We start from the raw sequence: 20,366 nt of genomic DNA on the forward strand, positions 1-20,366 counted from the left end.
ACTCACTTTGCATAGAAACATTTAATCGGAAGCATGCCGTACCAAAATGAACCGAAAGAGTCTAAACAATTATTTTTGGTTGAAAGTAGATGAAAAGTTGAATTTGTTCAAGCGTTATCACAACGAGAAGAATAAACATCAATATCAGACTAAATCAGATATGATTTTGCTGATAATTGATATATAGATGACCTCTATTCATAATACACAAAGCTGGACGAATTTTACTCATATAATGCAATCAAACATTCATTAAGCGGTCAGGGATGTCGGTCCTGAGGGGAAAGGGTGCAAACAAGGCCCATAGACGAAGATCTTCACGTTTAAAGCTAAAGACAAAATTGTAGAATTGTACAAAGAATGTATGAGACATTCTTGAGTCTTTCCTTTTTTGACGGTAACATCAAGATGACAGTATACAAAGCACAGAGAAATTCTTGACTTAAAGCTGCATACAGAACGGAAAGCTTTCGTTCGTCATAGGGACTAGTTTTTTATCAACGATATCTTTATCTGTAAACCTTTTCTTCTCTACGGTTGTACATAATACGAGTAGAACGAAATTCCCTAACCTCATTTGAAAATAATCACGTAACATTACAAACAAGCGAAAGAGAAAACATGAACACAGGATTGCGTCTGATCTTCCTTATGAAGTGCATTTTTAAGTGCAGACTCCAGGAAAAGATGAAGAAATTACGGCACGCAGCAATTTTACTGGACTTTCTTCATGTGACTATTGATCATACCGATGGTAAAATTTTATCAACCTCTTTTGAAAGGCGGAAATGCTAACGAAAGAAAGTGAAAGAAACGAACACTTGATGATAATGTGGGTTTCGCCTCTTTCTCCTTGGTGCGATAACAAAAGGGGGCTAATTTTCTTATTCCCATTATGATGAGACTGCTCACACATTAAAAAAATCTCGCGTATCGCGTTTCTCGGCATAGCGCAGTCCTGGGTGTCACTCCCTCTTCCAGCTCATGGCGTATATCTTGAGTACACTAAATCACAACTACGAGTTAAAAAAAAAGAAGAGAAAAAAAGCCGCTAGACTACTATCAGGGAAGCATGGTCTTGCTTACAGAGTGACTGAGACTCATGGAAAGACCTTAAATATAACAGCAAGAAGGCTTGCAATTCAGAGTGAATTACTTTGCTGCAAATCAAAATGGCTGGAGGTACTGTTGTCATAGTTTTGACTGCACTATTGACTTTGTCATGTCTTGCCGTTACGTAAACTGCAAAAAATTAACCTCAGTAATACTCGTATCACCATTTTGACGTCAGGTCTGTTTTCTCACCTTTCGTCTCTAACACACTTATGGCTGTATTCAAACAATGTCCAGGAAATTAACCCACATGCTTTCGAGGGACTTGGAGTCTTACAGGAATTGCTTTTGCAGCATAATTTGATGTCTGCGTTTGACCAAAATCTACTCTTGGACACGCCAAACCTCACACATTTGTACCTCCACAAAAATCAGCTCACTACAATTTCACCAAACACATTTATGCCAGAGACACTTGTGCGCCTTGATATCTCTAATAATCCTCTAGTTTGTGACTGCAGCTTGGCATGGTTCCGAAATTGGCTCCAAACGACCAATGCTGATGTCTCCCCCGCTAATGAAACCCTATGTTCACAGAATTCTTTGAAACAACTTGTGAATCTGCCACTTGAAGAATTTCATCCAGGTGACTTCTGTGGAATCAACGCACCACTCATATATGGACTCATGTTTGCTGGTGTCACAGTTACTGTCCTGGGACTTGTGATTTACAGGAAACGCTGGTGGCTGAAATACAAGATTTTCTTACTTAAACTATTTGTCTTGGGTTATGAGCAACAAGAGGAAGAAGACCTACAGGCGGATGACTATGAGTATCAGCTCAACATCATGTGTCATGATGATGATGATGACTGGGTTCACGGTGTCCTCAGACCTGCACTGGAAGAGAGGATGCCCCATCTCCAACGGATTGCCTACGGCGATGAAGCTCTCAGGGTTTCTATGTACTACGTTGATGCTGTCTACCACATCATCGACAACAGCTACAAGACTGTCTTGTTGCTTAGCAACCACTGTGCTGATGATGCCTGGTTCATCACCAAGGTCAGAGTGGCTCTGGAGCATGTGAATGAAACAGGGCTTGACAAAGTCATCCTGGTATATTTGGAGGACATACCAGATGAGCGGCTGCCATACCTGGTAAGACTCTTTCTGAGCAGAGACAGGCCTAACCTGTTCTGGACTGAGGACCCCGATGGTCAGAATTTGTTTTGGGCCTATTTTGAGAAGTGCATGCGGTCAAATCCACAGATTAATCATGTCCTTCCGATCTAAAAAAATATAATAATGATAATAATTATGATGATAATAATAATAATTAATTAATAAAAATTTGATTCGAACACAAAGTATGTCATGTTACCTGTAGCATGTTCACTGCCATTTTCATTACATGGGAGTGGGCCGAAGAGCAACATTGTTTTTCCCTTTTAGTCTGTGTTCATATAAATGAGGGCAAGATTCAGTAAATATTCAACCTTCAAAAAAACAGTTGAAAATATATTTTTATTCATTTATTTCAAACGTGTGTTGATGACTCTACCTCGGGGTGCAGACTGGATTTGGGCAACACACACACACTTACTGTCGTTTTGGGATATAGATTATTTTTCCCCTATAATTTACATTTGCTTTACTTCTCTTTATTTGCAATTCTGTCTAGGCCAACAATATTTCTTCCATTTGCCCTTGAATCATGTCGAAATTCCTCTTGTACGCTTGTATGAAATGTAATTTTAAAAAAAAATTGTATGTATTAATGGTCGGATATGCAAATACTGTAGCTAGTGCATTACTTCCGCCTGAATGAGATGGAAATAATGACGACATTTTTCCAAAATGCCGTTTTATGTTGTGATGAAGAATGGTGGGGGGGGGGGGGGCAGAAAACCAAATAAAAAAAAGATAAAAACAAAACATAACGATGACTTGGACAAAATTACAATGTTTATTGTGTTCACACAAGAATTCAATGTTATGTAAGCTGAAATACAGTTTTCGGCTCGCTCGCTGCGCTCGCTCTCTAAATTTCATACAGAAGAAGAAGGTAAGAACAAAATGTGATGATGACGCGGACAAAATGACAATATCTATTGTGTTCACACATGTCATTTTATACTTAGCAGGCAAAATGTTTCACGGGGCAGCGGCTGCAATTTCTTTCGTTCTGAAGCGATCGCCAGTTGGATCAAAAGAAGGCGCCAACCGTTTCAAACATACGGGGGGGGGGGACGCCAAAAATAAACAAGATACGAACAAAACGTGATGATGATGACGCGGAAATAATCAAATTTCGGCTCACTCGCGCGTACATGGGGGGCATTTCATGAAGCAATTTGTCAGAATCTATTTCGTCTGACAAACTGTTAAAAGCTACTGAAATCCTTGCTTCTGATTGGCTGAAAGCAATTTTTTTCCGACAGGTTGTCGGACAAAATGCTTCATGAAATGCCCCCCTGATTTAGAATATTTTTTTACTCAGTTTGTTGGTCACTATCTGGCCGTCACTATCTTGAGTAGGATTGTAAGATTTGATAAGCAAAAAATGACAAGAATTCCATGTTTTGTCAGCTGAAATACACAAATTTTCGGCTCGCTCGCTGCGCTCGCTCGCCAAAATTCATCAAAATTCATTACATTTAAATCACCCTCAAAAGACCCCTTTTATGGGCTTGAAAAGCATATCATGTGGACTTTGCTTAAAGTCCCTTCCGGGATGAGGTTGGGGTTGAACAATAGTCTTTTTCAGAAATTAGGGGCGCAATTTCGCGCTTGCCCCGGGCGCCGTTTTCCCTAGATACGCCACTGCAATAATTGTATAGTATACAGTTCGAATTTGTACTATACGTATGTAATACAGCTGTATGCAACGTATCTAATACAAGTTTCAAGAATTCCTTAGAATGGGAATCCATCCATGAGATTATGCTGACGGACCGATCCGAAATAGGACTGAGAAAAGATTTACTGCTAAATTTGTTAGATTGAGAATATCATTCTAATTTCGGACTGGTCTCTCAATCTAAATCTCAGTCTCAATCTAGATAAATTAGAGATTGATTGCATTCTTGTTTTGAATACTTCTTTTGGCCACATACTTGGACAATTATATTTTCACAGTAACAGTTGGTGATAAAGTAAACCAGACACCTCAAACAAAACAGAAAACAAAGGAAAAAAGCTCGAAAATAAGATGAATTAATTCATTTTACAAATAATGTGAAATGTGTTCAATTGTGTCTCTCTAAAATTTTATGTGATTTCTTATTAATGTCATTTACTTGATCTTAATATGAGGGGACTAAGAAACAAACTTTAACGAAGTGAGATATATGGATGGTGTAAACAACAAAAAGATAATAAAATGTTTTTGGCACGACACATAACAAAGATAGGGTAACAATCATCCAAAGTGGATGAAGAGGCATTTTCTTTTTCTTCACATGGCACCAATCAATCTTGCAGGGTGGCAATTCTTATAGATGATAGATTTGGCATACAAAAAAAAAGATAAGTAAGACAGATTCACAAAATGATGGAAGAATTATTTTATTTTTAGATGTTAAGATAGGAGGTTTTGTTTCTCTGGTAAATGTTTATGCACCTAAAAAGATTAGAAAAACAAAAAAGAGACAGATTCTTGGTGAAAATTCATAAATGAGTTATTACGATGCTTCAGATAATAGAGCCCATCTTATTATTTGCGGGGATTTTAATTGTGTAACAGATATTTAAAAAAAAGTGTACGAGGTAGTCAAAGCTCATTAAACACTACGTAGTTTTTACACAAACGAAAACTGACGACGAAAACTGATTGATGTGCGGATAAATACTCATGGAGATATCAGACAATTCACCTGGTGAAATTTGGCATTAAATATAGCATCAAGACTTGAATAATGGTTATTGTGTAAAGATGTGCAGGAAAGAAAATGTCAAATGGCATACCACCATAATATTATTTCAAAGCTATTTTTCTTATGTCAAAGATTTCAAATATTTCGAAAGGTCTAGTGTGCCGGGGAATGCATACAGAAAGACAAGATGAAGTTTAAAAAAAAATAATAAGCCTCTTAGGGGAAGTATTCCATTCATATAACGCAATTTTGTCCTTTTTTTTTGCACAGATATGGAAATCATTAAAAGTAAAGTACGTGCGTTCAAGGAAAAGTATTGTAGAAAAAAAGCTTCAAAAAGAAAAAGGTGAAGGTAAACTTAAGAGAACAATTAATGATCTGGTGATTTGAATACACTGAAATATTTAATTCATGTTTTCATTTTTTTTTTTTCAGAAGAAAACGACAGATGTTTATACTGAGCATTTACAAGTATTGTAAGAAGTGTTGCAATTCTATTCAGTGTATTTAAGAGGATAATATGATGTTGATTAAAATATTAAAGCAAAATCAGTATATTAACTCAGTTCATATGCATACATTGAGTGAATAAGGGAAAAAGAAATGTGATGGTTTGGAAACGATTACTGATTGCAAACGTTCGGGTTTTTTTCTTTCAATGAAAATCAGATCACCCTGTTCTGCGGATATACCTATTGAATTTTTCCAAATATTTTTGGGATATGATTCAATATATTTTGCTTAATTTTTTTAACCACCGCTTTGTGTCGAAAGGAAACCAATTACACTCTTGAACTGCGCCTATAAGATAAAAGTATAAGATAATAGCCCCAGTTCTGTTCACACGCTTGCAATCGGTGATAAATGAAATTCTAAATGAAGATCAAACTGGTTTATACAAAAATCGATTATGTGATTTCAATATACGTATGACAATTAATATTATTGAACATACAACAAGAGAAGGAATACATGCTGTACTGATGATGTAACTTATCTTGATTTTGTGTCATGCTTTACATGTGTAGACAAATCTAATTTTGGTACATGTATCATTTTTCAAAAATGGATAAAGCTCAGTGTTATATAGTAAATATGAAGATGTCTGTGTCTTTTGATACAAAGGAATATTAGACAACCATGGCAACATTGCCAATTTTCAGCTTTACTTTTGTTCTTGCTGAAAAATTTATGTCTATCCGAATAGGGAATAATGATTATATAAATAATGTTTCTGTTTTAAAAACGAAGGAAATCTTTGATGCAAATCATATCATTACAATACGTAAATGACACATTGTTCTATTTGTTTGATAAACGAGCATTAGAAATAGCAGGTGAAAAGTTGAATTTGTTTGGAGATGTGCAGGACCAAAACTGAATAAGAGCAAAACATCAGTCATGTGGATGGGTGCAGCCAAGTATAAGGGTCACTCAGTGATCTTGGTTTAGTGTGCACAGACACACCTACAAACTACTTAGGGTTTCATGTTTTACCTTGTATGGATAAAGTACGGGTTTTGAATTGGGACAATAAACTCACAAAATTGCAAAGACTTTCAAATTATGGATGAAAGAGAACATTTACTCTGTTTAGTTAAAATGATTGTTGTAGAAACGTTAGCTCTTAGTCAAATAGTTCATATACTTATGATTGACGCATTTTTTTATAGAAAACATTTAAGAGATTACATTATTTGTTATGTACTGGTATTTGGCAAACAAAGACTGTAAACGAGAAACCACGTTTGTTTATTTGTTTGTTTGTTTGTTTGTTTTTTCAGGTTTCAAGATCCTCCAGATAGGGGGTGCTGGAGATAGTACACAGCAACGATAAAATGATATGTTTCACAAATTCTATTTTTTACATGCAATCAGAATAAGTACAAGTGGTAATCTTGAATGCAGGTAACTGGCATATCACATAATATCATTTAGATGTATAGCCGATGGCCGACCAATTTCCATACGGTTCTCGCAGCTAGTCTCATTGAAACTGATACATGAACATTATGTATGAGGTCGTCTTGTTTGTTGTGTATTGCCATCCTATTTGTTTACTTTTGCGAGAATATATGAGATAATTGTGAGTCAGTTTGTCTTTTATTGATACATTGTCATGATGTGTTTAGTGTTGGGGCGATGTCAGCATGCAGTATCATTCAGAAATAAGATTGTTATGGCGTTGTTTGGATGCACCGCTGATTGGACCTTACAATTGAGTATCTGAATGTAAGAACGACCCAAGTCCATGGAAGACCATTTCGAGTAAACTTAAAAAAAAACACTTCATATCTGTTTTATTTGTCCAATAATATTCTATTTAACTGTGATGGGAAGGCAACATTGTATATACAAATTAGCATATAAATTAACATTAACATTAATTGTGGAGAGGTCATTTTGTGTGATGGACTTGGGTCGTTCTTTGAATCATATGGACATGGGTCGTTCTTTGAATCATATACATGATATTCTGCTATAATTCTTACATTCATATAAGATTAAACTCATTCATTTCAGGCACTTCCGGGGGTAATTAGGATTTATCGTTTATACACAAGATGAGTCCATGCATAAGCTACAATTTCCCATGTCAAACTGAATTTGGCCAAAAATTGGACTTGGGTCGTTATTATATTCAGGTCTTCAATTTCAAATTTATTGAGATGAAAAAAACAAAATATAAATGAACAGAGAACAATATCGAACCTTTAAACAATCATAATTACACTATATGCAAGCCTTCATTGGTTCTGTATGCAGTTTTAATGCAGTCGATTTTTTCTTCCGAAGGTGTCAATCAACCTCCCCTATTATGCTCGTCTGTAGGCCTATACTGTGCCTATAATGTGCCTGTATATTCCTTCTCATGAAGCTCGAGTTCAAATTTTAGATTGAGCAGGTGGATCTATACTGCAAAACAAATAATCTCCATCATAAATCCCAATACATTCAAAGCTAAATGAAAAAAAAGGACACACATACACGGCCCCAAGCTAACTAAATTCAGGACTTCCTTCAAAGTTGGATGCAGTTATTTGGAACATGGTTGCCTATTCACAAATTTGAATTACCGACGAGATTCCGTCGCCAGCTTGACATGAATTTGAATGCTCGTTGCTGCAATGCGTGCTCCTCTCGTAAATTTGAATGCTCCAATAGTGAGTTCGAATGACCGGATTTTCAGTTTGATTTCCGATTTACTGCTAGCGTGGAATGCGTGAACTGAATGCTTGGAATAGAAACTCGAATCAGTAACAAAAGTGTAAAATTGACCGGGAAAACCCATACCATCAAACATGCTGGCCTTGTCAGAACTTGTGTCCAGCAAATCAGTATTACAATGCTGCAGCTAACATTAATGCTAACGATAATAATGATGAATAATGAATAACGAAAATAATAGATATCACAAACAATGACAACGACGATACTAAAGCGTTCCCTAGGTGATTGTCGAATTCTGATAGCCTTTACTAGGACAGAAATGTTCCCCAACACAACTAATTAGAATCTCTTTATCAGAATGTCACATACTGAGAAAAGAAGTTCCATCTATTGGAAATATATTAATTATTTTTTTTATCGCTCTTTTGGAAACACATGAATACGTGGGCAAAATCAGAACAAACTGTGCACATTTTGTGTAGAAGTTCTGTCGACTTGACTCATGTAAATCACATAAAAGGAAATAAAGATCTATTCATAAATGTGATGACAGTCATTTTGTTCATTATGTCCACAATTCCAATTCATGTAAATATGTGATGCCTGATGCAAGCCTTATAGGCAAGCCTTTAGAATTTGGTTTGCAAGTTCAGTGTATAACTCGTTTGATTTTAATATCTACAAAAATAGAAGAAAAGGAAATTAGCAATAACTAGGTAAATAACCCTTTTCAATCAATTTCACAAGTGTTGAATTCAATATCTAGCCAATTCATACAAAGCAAGTGTAGCGAAAGTCAGATGCATGATAATGATCAAGAATTGTTTTCAATATTTAGATGGACACCTAACGGTAAATATCATAGCGTTGACAAGATATTATCGGGTCCATTTTTTGCTGGATGAGCTAAAGATGGGTCAGACTTGCGGTATCCCCCTATCTGTGACTTACATGTGGCTATTCTTTGAAAAGTATTTGGCCGCCCATGCACTCAATTGTGTGAGTGCGTGTTTGTGTTTCGATGAGAAATGTGGTGGAAGTCACTGATGAATTGGGAATAGATCCTAAATGTTGGGTTGAATATATTACTAAAACACATCTGCAAAGGTAGAGGAAAATTAGACAATCTAGCAAAATGTTACTCATTTTTCAAGAAGTAATGGCTGGATAGGAAGACTTCTGCACTTCCTGGCGTCTCGTGTTTACAAGGAATCTTTTCCCCCTCATCCCCCACCCCCCCCCCCCCCCCCCCACCCCCACCCTTGCTTTGGTAAGAAGGGAACTCAGTGCTTTTCACAATGCTAAGGAAGTAAAATATGAATTTTTATGTTATTATTTCCTTCATGTCATAAATAGGTGAGATGACAAAGTGTTATAGCCTTCTCATCCGAAAATGGCAAGAGTTTTGCGGGTGTGATTCCTGTAAAGGACGTTAATCATGCCTAGTTTTGTTTTGTAAGTATAGCATACATGTCATCATAGATATTCTCAAAATGCCAGTTAAGTGCTTTTAATTGGAGAGCGAAAGTGAGACGATTTTGGACGAACATGTACTTAAAAGACATCACCAGCGGAGAATCGACTCTCTTCATGTCATAATGATAATATTGACAGAATGTTTATGATCATCTTGACATCACCGTTAGCCTATAGAATATACCTGCTGTGCTTGGTCCATCTATAATCAATGCAGCTTATCAAAGTTTATATTACGTTTTCCTCTAAATAGCATGCAGGCCAAGCCATTAGAACGGAATGGGAAAATTTCTGATTCAACTTTTCGTTTATCATTGTCGGTGATAGTGTACTTTCAAGTCGAATAACGTTTGAAAGGATAATGCTACTTCTTTGAAGGTTGGCATTAATCATGGACAGAATGTGTTAATAGAACATGCTCAATTGCAGCTCAATCTGATAATCAATTCATTGTTGTTGCTCCGGTTTTTATCATTCCATTTTTGTCCCATTCATTGCACAGCTAGAGTGGCTTCGTAAGGCCACTGTGCTTGAATAGAACCTGTATTTCAGAGCCTCTCCTCTCAGTTAACGCCTTCCCAGGGTGTGTGTTTTCTTACCAATATTTAGATTAGGTTTGGAGTTTCCATTTGGATTTAGTTATACATCAGTTTAAAGCTTAAATTCTGCTCTTTCAGAATCTGCTCTTATATTAAGAATCCATATTTGGCCACTATTTATTGGTTTTGTGACGCAGGGTCACGTACATATACAGTATCATTATCTATACAGAGGATATGTAGAGCCCAAATACAAGTGTTATTTTGTCGACGCACCTCATAACCTCCGACCCACTTAGAAAGTTTGTTGATCTCGACCAATATTTTTTTTGCCGAGACGACAAATATTTAAAATATTGGACGGCAAGACAGGGATTCCCCCAAGTTTTTATAAACTGCACCGTGATTGGTTGAGACATACGAGATGACCCAAAATATGAAGTAAAAACGTCTGTGATTGGTCAATCAAGACTTAACTATAATGTCGTTTTTTCTAAAATTCTGTGTTTATACAAACAAATTTCATATATTAATTAGTTAAAATTGTACATCAAAATACAAAGATCACTGTTTTATCTGGGAATAAAGTGTATTAAACTTGCACTGAAGAGTGTACCATATCCCATGTCAGGATCAAGTACAGTAGGAGACCATACAGCACTCAGAGACTGAAAGGATAAGTGAAAATATGCTTTGCAAAAATCCTCTGTAGGATAATAGTGATAATGATGTCCTATTTTCGGTTAATACAAGGAAATATCTGACTCGCTAAGCAAAATATTGGACTCGTCTTCGACTCGTCCAATATTTGTGCATAGCTCGTCCAATATTTCCTTGTATTAACCGCAAGGCCATCCAGTATTATTTAGATATTTATAATTTGTGACGAATGATGGGAAGAGAGGTCACAGGATACCAGCTGTCCGACACTAACTTGGTCAACACAAAATACACATAATCCACGTACACATTATGTAGCCGGATACCAATGCTCACTTTGCAATGGTAACAAAGAATAAAATTTGATAAAGCCATGGGAAAAAGGCAAAGTGATCTCCTGAAAATCAGAACTTGTAAAATGTGGATCACCCAGAAAAAAACAACAACAAAACCTGCATTTCGGAGTCTTCGTTCACATCCTGCTGCATGTAAATCAAAAGGCTGCAGAGGGCGTCGTCGTATTTCATGACTCTGTGCAACTTTGACTTGTTCTCCAGAAAGACGACATGGCACGACGCGACGGTTCGACGATAGGTGCCAGCAGCGCATTTAAATTGTCCCATCAGAAAATCTTTCATGAACACCGAAGATACAGCGAGAGGCTACGGCGTGTTGTAGAGGTATGTCGAGACTCCGTGTTACTGTCGATTGGAGGCATTGTCTTGGGTAACTTGTATTAACTTTTTCGTTGGTATTCAAGCTACAGAAAACTAAAGTTCAAGTGAGATTGCATGGAGTTGTATAAAGTCGACAATCCTGTCAATAGAGGGAGGCAGACCGATCAGTCATTCCACAGTGACTGAATCAAATTTATATGGATTTCCATACTGAGATCAGTGCATTTCACTCGTATACTGTAACAGCTGTCCTTTGATTCGGACCAAGTGAAATTAACCTTAGTTTCTTTTTCTCTCTCCTTAGGTCCATTCATCTTACAGCTTGTTTCTCAGATTCTGAGGAAAGCTATCTCTTTATATCCTCCTGTCTCTTCCTCAATTTCTGTCATTTTGTAAAGAACTTAGTTATAAAATTAATGTCTCGTATTACTGGCAGTTGTAAGCACACAAAATGTTCAAGTTAATTTTCATCAATAACATGCACAGTCATTCTAAAGCATGATGGTATGTCGAGTGAAAAAGAGAAATTTTGTTCCATACTTTATAGGAATTACCCAAACGCATGTGTAATCAAAAGATACGTGCATTGAATTTGCAATTATATATTTTAGTTGTTAACTTTCCCACCGACTCTTGGGGATTTAAACTCATTGAAACACTTGGAAGAGGTTCATCTGATTGGTAGATGTCTAATAAAAGTGAATTTTATTAGTCCATAATCAAAAATCTATTTACCTTGTGTGTGTGCTTTCGCCTACCGTTTTTCTACAAGCGTCTTCAGACTGGCGTTGACTCGCCGCAGATGGGATATCAGCAGTCTTACAGTCCGAGAGAATGGGAATGTACGCTGAAGATAACTTGTATTGCCCCATGTCACGACTCGTCAATAATGTGTGCACGCCCCCGCTGGATGTGGATAGCCTCTCTTATCCATTGTGACTTGTGTGAATTTATTGCTGTCTTTGGACACAATCTTGCTCTTTTTCCAATCAATGGTGTGGTTTTCCTGAGCCACGTGATCACTTATGGCTGACTTTTTATGAGTGAGATATGCCTCATTCTTCTTGGCCCTTGTGAAATATGCCTCTTGTTGATGTTCTGATTGTGGACTAATGAAATTCGCTTTTATTATAATTGAGACAGTGTAACACAATGTTGCCTACCAGACACTATCTATTGTAATTAGCAGTATAGAATCAGGAATATCAAAACTACCACATTGGGAGAGATTTGTATCTAGCGCAGTTGAGCTCAAAGAAGTGAAGCAATACGAGAAAATAGATCGCGTTGCATGTACACTTATAGGGCCTGCATGAACTGTTGCAAAGGTGCGCGCTGTGGAAGAGTTACGCAGCAATCCCTATCCTCACGGTATTCTTGATGTAATTTAGGCATCTCTGCTTTATATTGCCCCCTTTGACAGATGTGGAATACTGTTCACATTAATACCTAAGCCAGGGAAGGAAGTGTTGTTTTCATAATTTGTTTCTTTGTTTGTCTGTGTGCAAAAAAAAAAAAAAATAGATAGATAAATAACTCAAAAAGTTGTGAACGGTTTTGAATGAAACATGCAGGAAAAAGTTGATAATGATACAAGGAACAGATGGGCAAATTTCGGCCGTTATTTCGGAATTTTCATGGATTTTTGACGGATCTTTTTTTTTTAACCTTTCGTCAGATAGGCTCTATGAATTTGGGAGTTCAAGTTGCACGTATTTGAGGTTTACATAATACTGACAAAGGCAAATAGGGCAGTGTTTTAAAGCTCTCTGCTCGGGCGAGGCGTCGCGTAAAGCAGGAAGCTGATGACATGACAACAGTCTGGTATATTGGAAAATCAGGCGATTTTCAGCAGGTATGTATGAGTGAAAATCACCAATCTCTATGTGGTAGAAATCGTCTGCTTGGCTGAGGTCTGTGCTCAAGGAGTGCTTTTCTCTAATTGATTTGATTGACGTTTGTCATTCTTATGGTGGTGATAACGCTCGAAAGCAAAAGACCGACAGGATTAAATTTTATTCATTAAAGATTCCTGTCATTGATTTCGCTGCATTCTTTTTTTATTAAGTTTCTTGCAGAAAGTGCGGGAGGGTCAGCACAGCATTTTCCTTAGCTGATGATGTATCAAAGCAGATTTGAAGCTGAAATTGATTTTTGGACATTTATTTTTTTAAAGGCTTAATGAGAGGGTTTAAATAAATAGACGGCGCAGAAAATATTTTGTCAAGATATTGCCATTTTCTTAAAATTCATTGTCATAAGATTCCCTTTGATTAATTCATAATCTACCAGCATTGCATGTCAGTTTGCCCTTTCATTCCATCTGTTTGCGTGCGTGTGTGTGTGTGCGTTTGTGTGTGTGTGTGTGTGTGTGTGTGTGTGTGTGTAAAAATCAATATTTTGTCAAACTAGCATGAACAACAACACATTTTGCATGCTGCTGCCAACATGCAACTACCTTGGGTACGAGATTTGCAAAGTCGTTTGACAGTGTGTTGAACACTAAAATAAAGTTCAGTTGTATTGAATTCGAGATATTCGCTTGATGAAGTAAACGAAAAGCGTTATCTTCCAACAACAAAATAATAATATTGACATTCTGTTCAAGCTGTTTTAAGCCAATTGTTCGACTATTGCTACCATAGCCATAGTAGTGGGGAGTAAATATTGTCCTCCAACGAAGTATTGGCGGGCACCTTTTTAGACACAGATGTATTACTGTCTTCTCATGTAATTTCGCCTCTGACCACTCTGGCTCGTTGAAGAGTATTACATTATTGATATAATATAATTATATACATATATATTATATATATAATTCCTGTCTAAAGAAACAAGGTTAGAAGCCACCACTCCATCGGGCTTGCAACATACACTCTAAGCACTAAAGCAGTCGGACCGTATACATTTTGCGATACACACCATCTCGTTCGCTTTAGGCCGTTATGCGTTGAAGCATTGCCAGGCAGTGTTAACGTTACGATTCACGGGTATAGATAGGGAAATCTATGTGCATATCCCTATAGATACTTGGGTTTTATTTTTCTATCCTTTTTTATTCATTATTTTTATTTTTTTGGGCGGGGGTTGGGGGACTTGCATTCGTCAAGGTAGATTTCCCGAAGGTAAACTGCATGTTTGGAAGAAAATGTCAATACACTATCACCGACAATAATAAATGAAATGTTAAATCAGAATTTTTTTCCAATCCGTTCTAATGGATTGGCCTGCGTGCTATTTTGATAAAACGTACGATAAACTTTGATAAGCTGCAGTGATTATAGATGGACCCAGCACAGCAGGTACACTATGTAGACTAATGATATCGAGATGATCATAACATCCTATCGATACTCTCATTACTCTCTAAAAAAAATCGAGTGAAAATATTCACTCTTAAAGGAGTGAATAACAAAAAGAGTGAATTTAGAGTGAAATTGGAGTGAATTTGGAGTGAAAATGTTCATTTTCACTCGTTTTAGAGTGACCTTAGGGATCACTCCAAAATCTTCGAGTGATCCTTGAGGTCACTCCAAAATGAGTGAAAATGAACATTTTCACTCAAAATTCACTCCAATTTCACTCTGAATTCACTCTTTTTTGCATTCACTCCTTTAAGAGTGAATATTTTCACTCGATTTTTTTTTTAGAGAGTAAGACATGAACTGGATTTCTTCACTGTTGGTGATGTCTTTCAAGTGCATGTACTTGCCAAATCGTTCCACTTTCGCTCTCAAATGAAAAAAAAAAAAAAAAAACTTTAATAGCCGGCATTTAAGGATATTTATAACCATGTTAATTATGGTGATGCACCGGTCGGGGAGAAATTTGAGAGACAAAGGTCTCTTCAAAAGTTCGCACTGTTCGACTTCCTGGTTACTAAGCGAAGGGGTGTGAAAATGAAATTAGAGTTACCACATGGCTATGATCTCTGTGTAAACAAAACCAAGAAATGATTAAAGGTACTGTTTACCATTGGGAGTAGTGATCTTATGTTCAAGTTATCACTTTTGATGCATCTTATAGGCATTTCAAGGATATTTATAACCATGTTAATTATGGTAATACACCGGTCGGGGAGAAATTTGAGAGACAAAGGTCTCTTCAAAAGTTCGAACTGTCCGACTTCCTGGTTATTAAGCGAAAGGGTGTGAAAATGAAATTAGAGTATGGCTATGATTTCTGTGTAAACAAAACCAAGAAATGATTAAAGGTACTGTTTACCATTGGGAACAGTGATCTTATGTTCAAGTTATCACATTTGATGCATCTTATACCATTTGAAAATGTCGCGATGAAACCTAAACTATATAGCAGATACATTGTATCACCATTTTCCTCAAAAAAACATATCTGCAGACGGTTTATTCTAAAAGAAAAAAATTTTCCTACATTTTGTATATTTAGCAATATTTTACATTTTTACATTAGTCGTCTCACTTCCTAGCTCATATTTGACAACTGTTTTGAAGCACTTAAATTGTTTTTTTTTTCCATCGGCAAATGGACATTACACGTGTCAAACTTTCGACTGTACCTTTTTAACAATACTTGTACGTTCAATGCTTACCGCTTCTCAGTTATTGCAATAAGATTAAAGCGTCGCAGAAGGCAAAAGCTGTTAGCAACCTCATTCATTCATTCGTTTATATATATATATACATACATATATATATATATATATATATATATATATATATATATATGTGTGTGTGTGTGTGTGTGTGTGTGTGTGTGTCTGTGTGTGTGTGGGCATTTAATCCCCTCCTCTCGTTAAAAACTGGTTCGTGATAAGGTTAGAGTTGAGATTAGGGTAAGGTTTAGGGTTAGGGTTTGGGTTAGAATTATGGTTAGGTTCAGGATTAGAATAAGGGTGAGAGTCAGGTGGAAGGGTCCGGGGTAATTGCCCAGGGGTTAATTGCCCTAGACCTTAACGTTAACGATCTTCCCGACACTGTACATTCATGCTAACCTGGAAACATTAAACTGCACATTACTTGAATATGATACCATTCTGAAGCAAATAATTTTCACACAACAATAGGTATAAAATGCACTCTTAAATGAATCCCACAAGGATTGGAACAATCATCCCCCAGCAACCCCACTGATTTCCACTGATCAGTTACTAGCCATCCCCTTTAAACCTGATTCTATAGCCTACATCATTTATTGATTTCTCAGTCGATTTTGTGTCGTGACATCTGTGGCCTGATTTCGCTGAATCGTTTGAACGGCTCCAGTGGTTATAGCTATGGACTCTGCATGGTGTCTGGATCCTTATATTTTTTTTCTTTCTGAAGTCACGATTCAATAATCAGGATGATTTATGTAGGTCAGAGAGCTCGCTTTTTTTTTTCTGTCAATTAATTTCCCAAACTTTTCGAAGGCTCTTATTTCATTTTTCCATGTCTGGGACTTTCGTTCGTTCGTTCGTATTTTATTTTGCTTCTCAATCAAATCAAATAAAAAAATGAATAACATCAATCTGACAAATTGAAACCAAACATACCTAAATGACAAAAGAGCAATACAATATACAAAACATAAGTGCAGTTGATAATACATGGATAACAGAAATCTTTGTAAAACATTGATTGTTACGTACGCAACATAATACAAATAAGGCAGTACATTTGATTAGATAGGGAAGCAGGAGACCGTCAGCATAAGCATAGCTTGACTGGGCTGATGGCCTCATTGGGAAATATAACTCTGGTTTGCCTCTCACAGAAAGTACAGTGTTGTTGTTGTTGTTGTTGTTGTTGTTGTTGTTGTTGTTGTTGTTGTTGTTCTACATTACAATAGTATCTTCATAGGGAAAAAGATGTGAGTGAGTGCTGTGCGAGTGCAATAGGTGACTTGAATGTTTGTGTTGGGGCCATGCAATATGTTATTCTTCAGTATATCAATACAATGATACTAAAAATTGCAAACCTAAATATAAACAAAATCATATCAAATTTTTATACATTATACTATATTTTACTAAATATATTGAGTTAACATATATTTCTTTAAGCTAGATTTAAAAGAAAACAAAGATGTTCGTGTCGGGTAAAGCATTCCATGTATCAGGTCCGTGATGCCTCACTGACCTGTGAGCTATAAGAAATTTTGGATTATGGAGATGAAAATCTGTTGAGTGTCTAGTAGGGTACGAATGAATGTTAGCATTATAATATAAAAAAAATTAGGACTGTGGTAGCAAATTTTGTGTGTACTTATACATGTACATAAATACAGAAATTTTTAACACATTTAGCTGCTTGAATAACGGGGTCGTATATGCGCTAAATACGTAGAGTGTGAACATATTCTGATCGCCTTCTTTTGAAATAAAAACTAAATTTATCTGCGTCTTATTACAATTACCCCAAACAATATTAAAGTAAGCCATATGAAGGAAAATGAATGCATTGTAAAGCACATGTAATGATTTGGATGACAATAAATATCGCAATTTATATAATATACCAATCTGTCTGGATATAACAGTTGTCATATTCCTTATATGATCATACAAGGTCAATCTATTATTCAAAACTACTCCTAAAAATTAGACGTTCGTCCAGTTAACAATTTTCCGTCGATACAAATATTATATGTAATATTTGTGAACGCAATAAGAACTTTGAGTATATAGGCACATTATATTTGTAGACCTTTAATTTCACTTTTTCCTTTCGCCATTTTTCTATGCACACTCTGTTACACAGTTACACTATTTCGCATTGTCCCTGTATCGTACAAGTGTTCATCGCAACCAAATGTAAATCAAGATCCCGCTTTTAAACTCCATGAACATACGAGTAAATCGACAGAACAATGTTGGTATTCCCCGAGGCGGAATGGTGCTGTTGTTGTGGCTGGGTTTTTTTATTACATGTACTCCTCATATACTCGCACAAGGTTAAATGTGTATTGGAATGGGTAAAGAATGGGATATAATGATTTAAATATTTTCTTGTCTTATCTCAAAGATTGTGCAGCTGTCTTTCTACCGCATCTTGTATATCAATAATTTATTCATATGTACATTATATGATATACATATGCAAATGGCGGATTTTATTTTCCAACATTAATCCACCTGGCTGTATCTTATCAATGTTTATAGATTATGCATAAGACTTATATTTATTGATAAGATAAACATACAGAACACATATTGCCCGTGTAATATAAATGGTATCCACTTCATAGCGTACTCTTTGCCTGTAAACGCCACTCGGACGTCTTCACGCATATTCACACAAACACATACACACACACTTATTGCCTCGCATAAACGCATGTAGGCCCTACTTCAACCATGTTGAGAGTATGAGTAATTCGTTTGGATTTTATGACGTAGGACGCCTTGCACAAAAACGTGTCCTCGGAAGTAGTAATAATCAAACTAATAATATCAATCTTAGTATAAGTAATAATTCAAAACTAGTCTCAATCGAAAATGTTGTTTTTTTCATGATCCTACGAAGATATACAGAACATTATGCAGAACCTTACAGGGCACACTAGCAAACATGTCCTCACTATTTGGTATCAAGCTATGCCGAATATCACCCCTTTTCCCCATCCTCATCCACCACGATAGTATCTCCCCACCCCACCCCATTATACCCGTCCCCTTCCCTTACCCCATGGAAGTGTTAATCATATTTTCAAATGAGCGAAAGCTGTTTCAATTAGCACTTTTAAATCTCGCTTCCTCATCTAATCTCGGGCAGCCTGGCAAACCGTGCGCTGATATCTACGTGATTCAGGGCACAGCGGCATTGCGTCATCGGAGCTGTGGCTGCGCACATTAGCACATAGTCGCCTCCGGGAGCCTGACGAACTTGCCTATGTGTATAAAAACGTGTGTTAGTGAACCAGCAAATTTGACTTTTACCATACTTCTATAGAGCGTACAGTAGCTCGGAAGATTAACGCAATACACGCAGACAGCATCTCTGATTTGTAATCACACTGATAAGTTAGTAAACATCATTTTGATTCTTGAATATGATAATGATCACATTGACAATGTAATTATATCTACGTGTACATCTATCTATCTATCTTTCTATCAATCTATGTACATGTATCTGTATTAATATACATAGGTGTGTGTGTGAGAGAGAGAGTGTGTGTGTGTGTGTGTGTGTGTTTAATTCATTCCTTGAGAAAAAAAATTCTTTTTTTCCTTTGATAGTGTTTAAAAATCAGTGTTCTGTTTCTCATTTTGTCAAAGGATATAAGTTATGGTTTTGTTTGCACCGTTGTTCGTTAAGCCTCCGGTGTACTACTCTATTTGAAATATACTGTGTCAGTTACACTAAATGTTTCCATAATCATTGATTATGAAATGATTATAAAAGGTAACTTTATTAAAAAAGTGCTGTACAGCGTAAACATCATTTTCGCGTGTTGCATTACTTTGATCGATTGTTATATGAAAAACTTCACCTGTCTTATAGGAGAAATGTGTTAACATGGTCAACGTTCGGAATAGTCTCGATTTTAGGGACACACATTGGAAAAAAGAATGAAAAGAGAATTGTAAGAAATAAAACATTTATTGGGGTGCATATACGTCATAACATTTTGTATAAAAGCAATACAAAACATTCCATACCGTTTGTCAAAAGCTTTGCCAGAGACATCACCACACCATTATTAAAATAATAACAATAAAAGTAGAATAAAAAAATCCTTACTCTCATGTACACTATCGACAAAACTTGATCATATTGTGCAATCTCATTCTCTAAATAGGACAAAAGTGTTTAATAGGATCAATCTTTAGGAAGTTGTGAAATGGACAGTTGACTACACAATTCAGTTAAATTTACTTATAGTTTCACAAGCTTTCCAAAATGTATCGCATGAAAACTTTTTACACTGCTTCAATACATCTCGAAGGT

This window comes from Diadema antillarum, unplaced genomic scaffold (assembly GCF_040938485.1).
Source record: "Diadema antillarum isolate AM-2024a unplaced genomic scaffold, OU_Dant_1.0 seq00000437_RagTag, whole genome shotgun sequence".
Lineage (NCBI taxonomy): Eukaryota > Metazoa > Echinodermata > Echinoidea > Diadematoida > Diadematidae > Diadema > Diadema antillarum.